The following is a 7,228-nucleotide window of genomic DNA, read 5'->3' on the forward strand; positions in this document are numbered from 1 at the left end:
AGTTTTTGTTTATTTTATGCTTCTGTTTTCCCTAGACACACTTGATATTAGTTGTTGCTTGTAGTTTTCATTCATCTCTAGGTATTTGTTGCTGGCATTTGTTGGGAATAGTGGCTGCTTTATTGGAGTTTTCTCCCCATATATATAGTTTTTTCCCCTCTTCTATTTCATTCTTTTTCTATTCTCTCTTATTTTTTTTTCCTTTTCCAAATTTTATTTTTGCAGTCCTTTCATTTTCTTTTTTCTTTTCTTTTTCTTTTCTTTTTCTTTCTTTCTTATCCCCTGATTCTCTTTTCTCTGGTGATCATCTTCATTTGGGGTTATTAGTATCGTGAATATATTTGTGTTAAGTGCGTGGTGTGTTGTGCCTGGTTGTGCTGTATTTTGTGCCTTTAAATGTACAGAGAGATGGTGACACACACAGAGTGATGGTGAAGGGATGGCAAAAGTTTTTTCAGGTGAATGGAAATAAGAAAAAAGCTGGAGTAGCAATACATATATCTGACGAATTAGATCTCAACGTGAAGGATATAAAAAGAGATAAGGAAGGCCATTTCATAATACTAAAGGGAGCAATCCAACAAGAAGAAATAACTCTGGTAAATATATATGCACCTAATACAAGAACACCCAAATACATAAAAAAAAAAAAAAACTTCTGGAGGATATCAAGGGAGAGCTTGACAGCAATACAATCATAGTAGGGGACTTTAATACCCCACTAACACCATTGGAAAAATCCTATAAACAAAAAATTAGCAAAGAAACATCAATCATATATGACTCACTAGATCAGATGGAATTAATTGACATCTTCAGAACATTGCACCCCAAAGCCAAAGAATATATATTCTTCTCAAGTGCACATGGGTCATTTTCAAAGATAGACCATATATTGGGTCACAGGAAAAGTCTCTTCAAATTCAAGAAGATAGAAATCATATCAAGCATCTTTTCAGATCACAATGGCATAAAACTGGAAATCAACTACAATAAAAACAATCCAAACAATCAAACACATGGAGACTAAATATAATGCTATTAAACAATGCCTGGGTTACCAGAGAGATCAAAGAAGAAATTAAAAACATCATGGCAACAAATGGCAATGAAAACACAAAAATCCAAAACCTATGGGACACAGTGAAAGCAGTCTTGAGAGGGAAGTTCATAGCTCTACAGGCCTGCCTCAAAAAACAAGAAACAATGGTAATAAATTACCTAACCCTACAACTCAAAGAGTTAGAAAGAGAGCACCAAAAAAAAAACCAGTGTAAGTAGAAGGGAGGAAATAATAAAGATCATAGTGGAGATAAACAACATAGAGAGAAAAAAAAACAATACAAAAGATCAACAAAACCAAGAGTTGGTTCTTTGAAAGGATAAACAAGATTGATGAACCTCTAGCCAGGCTTACCAAGAAGCAAAGAGAGAGGACCCAAATAAACAAAATCAGAAATGAAAGAGGAAAAATAACAACAGATAAGACAGAAATACAAAGGATTGTTAAAAAATACTGTAACCAACACTATTCCAACAAACTGAACAACCTGAAGGAAATGGCAATATTCCTAGAAAAACACAACCTTCCAAAACTCAATCAGGAAGAATCTAATAATCTCAATAGGCCAATAACTATGGAAGAAATTGAAGCAGTCATCAAAAAGCTTCCAGCAAACAAAAGCCAGGGGCCAGATGGCTTCACAGGGAAGTTTTACCAAACATTCAAGGAAGAACTAAAACTTATCCTCCTCAGACTATTCCAAAAACTTCAAGAGGAAGGAACACTTCCAAGCTCATTCTATGAAGCCAGCATCACCCTGATACCAAAACCAGAAAAAGACAACACAATGAAAGAGAATTATAGGCCAATATCCCTCATGAACATCGATGCCAAAATTCTCAACAAAATCCTAGCCAATCGGATCCAGCAGTACATCAGAAAGACCATGCATCATGACCAATTAGGATTTATCCCAGGGATGTAAGGATGGTACAATATCCACAAATCAATAAATGTGAAACCAAAAAGCAGGGAAACTGCACAGAATTCATAATACTAGACAGAAAGGAGCTGTTTTCTCAATATCTAGTCTATTCCTGAGGAATTAAGAGCTTGTTCCTGTTTCCATTTACAAAGAACATGTGTTCAGTACAAATACTTTGCATTTGTCCTTAATTGACACAGGAAATTCCTCACTCGTGAGAAAAACATGAGCCAAAGACTTTGAATTGATAAAAGGGCTGATCATAATGTCCTAGCCAGTGAGGAAAAAGGGAGACTCCAAGCACCAGTATTTCAGTCCACATTTGCAAACACAGAGCCATGGATGAACCTAATTTGATCTTCCTCTTAACACACTGACTCATCATTGGAGGAAATCCCACATCAATCACCAGAGCCTTGTGACTCAATTAACTGCTATTAACAAACCATTAGCCCTGACCACTGTGGTTTAGTTGGTCAGGTATTGTTCCCTGCAGCCAAAGGTTACAGGTTTAATGCCAGGTCAGGACTTTTGCCCAGAATGTGTGCTTGATCCCCGCGGGACATGTGAGGGGCTTTTCTGCTCTCACGTTGGTGTTTCTTTCATTCTTCCCCTCCCTTCCTCTCTTTCTAAAAATCAAAGAAAGTAAACAAACATAAACATAAAATATCTTTAAACTGTATTTACTGGTGTGTGAAATGCAAATCGTAAAAGCTAAATTATATGCATGTGCTGAAGAATAAATTGAATTTAGTTAATAACACCTCTAAGGAGTTTAGAACCACAACAGTGTTTGCATTTACTTGCTGTTTGGTGATTGTGACACTAGGGACCCAGCACATATGTGATTGGGAGCCACACGATGCACAGCAGAAGGAGGTGCTAACCATTGCTGAATTTTCCTATTCTTTTTATCCCTCTCTTCCTTTTTCATTTTACAGAGCCGAATAAAATGAAATTGAATGATTTTATGCAAGTATTCAAGAAGAAACTGACCACGCATCAAAACACGACATGCTGATAACAATCAGTGACTAGAATGCACAAGTAGGAAATAAAGCAGTATCAAATGTCACTGGAAATTTTGGACTGGGGATCAGAAACAAAGCAGGAAAATAGCTCACGAAGTTCTGTGAGATAAACAACTTGTCCATCACAAACAGGTGCTTGACACAGATAAACAGATAACTGTCTACACAGACATCAGCGGAGGCCTAATATAGAAGTAAATAGACTATGTAATTGGAAGCAGAAGATATATTTCCTTAAAAAATTACTCTTCCAGGTAATTTTTTAAAGAAATATACAGTGGATTTTTGAGGCATTCTGTCTATAACTAACCCTCAAGTAGTTCAGAGAGAGAAAGAAGGTATGTGGTAAAATAACATTAAGGGAATTTTGTACTTTTGGCCAAGTTTGTGAGGAATGGATATCAATTCTTCTTTGAAAGCTTGGTAGAAATCACCAGTGAAGCCATTTGGGCCTGAGCTTCTCTTGGTGGTAGTTTTCAACCTCTTTACTTGTTACAAGTCTATTCAGATGAGTGATTTCTTCTTGAGAGAGTTTCAGTAGTTTGCTTCTTTCTAGGAATTTGTCCATTTTTAATCTAATTTGCTGCCATACAGTTGTTCATAGTATTGCCCTATAATCTTTCTTTTGCTGTCAATAGTAATGTCCTCTTTTTCATTCCTGATTTTAGTAATTTGAGTCTCCTTTCTTTTCTTCTTGGCCAATTTAGCTATAAGTTTGTCAAAACTGATGATCTTTTCAAAGAACCAGCTTTTGCTGTCACTGATTTTTTTCTATATTTTCCCATTATCTATTTCATTACTATCCTATATAATAAAGCGGTATTATGCAAATTGACCATCACTCCAACACACAAGATGGCCAACCCCATGTTGTCAAAGATGGCCACCCCCATGTGGCCACAAAATGACCTGCTGGGGAGGACAGTTGTGGGCGATCAGGCCTGCAGGGGAGGGCAGTTGGGAGGGACCAGGCCTGCAGAGTCGGGAAGACATTTGGGGGTGACCAGGCCTGCAGTGGAGGGTAGTTGAGAGGGACCAGCCCTACAGGGGAGGGCAGTTTGGAACAACCGGGTCAGCAGGGAGGGCAGTTGTGGGTGACAGTGCAGGAAGAGGTGGGTATTTGGCGGCGTTCAGAACAGCAGGGGAGCCATTAGACGTCGATCAGGCTGGCAGGGAGTGGTTAGGGGGTCATCAGGTTGGCAGGCAGAAGCAGTTAGGAGCAATCAGGCAGGCAGGCAGGTGAGCAGTTGGGAGCCAGCAGTCCAGGGTTGTGAGATTGATGTCCGACTTCCCATTTAGGCCACAGGGATCGGGCCCATAGGGATCAGGCCTAAATGGGCAGTCAGACAAGGGGTCCTAGATTGGAGAGTGTGCAGGCTGGGCTGAAGAACACCTCTCTCCCTCAGTGCACAAATTTTGTGCACTGGGCCTCTAGTCATTTCCATAAATCTTTATTTTTTGCTTCTGCTTGCTTTGGGTTTAGTTTGCTTTTATTTTACAGTGTCCTAAGGTGAAAGGATATTGATTAAGATATGCTGTTTTGTTAATAGTTCTCCAGGGCGCATATAAATATATATATTTCTCAAAATGTACTTCAGTCTGTTCTCTGCATCTCTGAGTATTTCTATTTTATTGGTTAGTTTATTTTGTTCATTAGATTCCACATATAAGTAAAATCATATGGTATTTGTCTTCCTCTGACTGGCTTACTTACTTAGCACAATACTCTCCCAAACCTCAGAGGGGAAGGGGGATTGAGAGATTGGGTGAAAAATGTGAAGAGTTTAAGAAAAAAAAACCCTCACATATATAGACAATAGTATGATGATTCCTAGAGGCAAAAGGTGGTGGAAAGGTAGAAGAGAAAAAAGGGGGGATAAACGGTGATGGAAGGAGATTTGACACTGGGTGGTAAACATACAATATACTGATGATGTATTATAGAATTTTATACTTGTAACCCATATTACTTTACTAATCAATATCACTCCAATAAATTCAATAAAAGTAAAAAGAATATACCTCAAATTTATGCTAAATTAATTCCAGTGAAATATAGAACAGTTATTCCTATAACTCTATTCCCACTTTCATTCATTTAGTGCTATTATTTTTACATCTATAGTACAAATTACATCTATATATGTAACAACCTCAACAATACATTTTGATAATTATTAACTCATCTGATTTTCTGTCTTTTAAAAAGGCTGAAACAGAAAGAATAAATGTATAGTGCGTGTTATAATAACTTTCTTTCTTATAATCTCTGATTCTCTGTATTCCTATGAGTTCACATTAATATCACCGGTCATATCTTTAATTCAATAGGCTGTGCAACCACTTACCTTCTTTTTTACTGCTTTGCTAAATAGATTACTTTTAAGTATGAAATAGACCCTACAATACAATTATATTCATACTAGAGGCCTGGTACATGAAATTAGTTCACAGGGGCGTGGGGGTCCCTCAGCCCAGCCTGCCCCCTCTCACAGACTTGGAGCCTTCAGGGGATGTGCTACTGATGCCGTGGAGGCTCAGAGCAGGCGCTCCATGTCTGTGTGTGTATGTCTGTGTGTGTGTGTGTCCACTGGGAGCGTCGGAGGCTCAGAGCAGGTGCCCCGTGTGTGTGTGTGTGTGTGTGTGTGTGTGTGTGTGTGTGTGTCCACTGGGCAGGGCAGCAGTGTGGCCAGGCTGGGCCCTGAGTAGTACTACTGCTGCTGCCACTGTCATTAGCGTCTGGGATGCAGGCATGGGTTGAAAAGACTGAACCATACCCCAGGCCTCTCTGACCCTGAGTTTGTTCATCTGGAAGTTGAAGCAGGAGGGGCCAGGCCCTGCACTCTAGGCCCTTCACAGAGTCATCTTTTTTGCTCTCAGTCATCTTCCCCTTTCCAGGCCTGAGCACAGCAGAGTTCTTTCTGTTTTGTTTGTTTGTTTTACCTTTTTTTTCTTTTTCTTTTTAAAAGAAGGTGGAGATTTCTAGAAAAAACAAAATTCCAGAGACAGAAAGCGGACCTGTGGTTTCCTGGGGCTGGAGTGAGTTTGACTGCAGATGGGCAAACAGCGTGATGGAAGTTTGTTACAAGGTCTGTGTCAGTGGCTGAGCTGCTGTGGAAATTCACACATCAAACAGTGTACCAGCAGTGGGTGAGTTGTATGGCATGTAAGTGCCTCTTTGAGAAAGCTGTGTAAAGCTGTGTACACATCTAAAAGGGAACCCTCTTAAAACCACAGTTGGTGAGGGATTACCACCTCCTAGGAACTTGATAGAAAGTGTTCAGTCAATGGTTGTGAACTTGAAGAAGAGTGGAGAAGGTGCTGAATTGGACGCCTTTATGTGACCTGGGCCGGTCTAAACTCTGTCTGGGTCTGCTTCCCCGTCTGTGACCTCCAGAGTCGATGCCCTTGGAGGGGTGAGAGATGCCTGGGACAGCCCCTGAGGTGGCTGCCCTGCCCGGTGCTCTGTGCTGCAGACCCTCAGGCTGTCCCAGGGCTGCTGTGCCTTCCCCTTTGCCACAGAGCACCTCTACATTCCTGCTGTTTGTGCGGAGAACTTCCTCCCACCAGCCCCTGGAGCAAACACACAGCTGGGAACAATTGGAAACCAGGAACAATTGGAAAATCCGGATTGGCCTGGCCTCATTTCACCCCACCCCTGGCTCCTTGTCTTGACGGGGACCAGAAAAGCAACCAGGAGACTGACCCGGAGAAAACCCCTCAGACCAAGGGGCCCAAGCACCTCATGGGCACTGGTACAGGTGGCAGGCTAGCCTTCCCTCTTCCCTTGCAGCCCTGACAGGTGACCTCAGCTGCATAGGCTCCGAGCAGGCACCGTGTGTGTGTGTGTGTGTGTGTGTGTGTGTGTGTGTGTGTGTGTGTGACTGTGTGTGTGTGTGTGTGTCTGCTGGGGGCCTGCCCCCGGCCACATCTGAGGCTCTGAGCAGGCGTCCCTCTGTGTTGATCTCTAAGGCTCTGGGCTTTGCCTGCATGTTGTTCTCTCAGAGCCCAGCGCCCTCCTCCTGAACTGGTTGTGACCATTATGGAGTCTCAACCTCATTTGCATATTACTGCTAGATAGATGATAGATAGATAGATAGATAGATTGTTGTATACAATTGTTTCTTAAATCAGTTAAGAGAAGAAAGAAGAGGGAATCTGCATTTATACTGTCCATTATAATTACACAGTTTCCTTACTGGTTCTCTT

The sequence above is a fragment of the Myotis nattereri genome, assembly GCF_964212035.1.
Source record: "Myotis nattereri genome assembly, chromosome: 3".
NCBI lineage: Eukaryota > Metazoa > Chordata > Mammalia > Chiroptera > Vespertilionidae > Myotis > Myotis nattereri.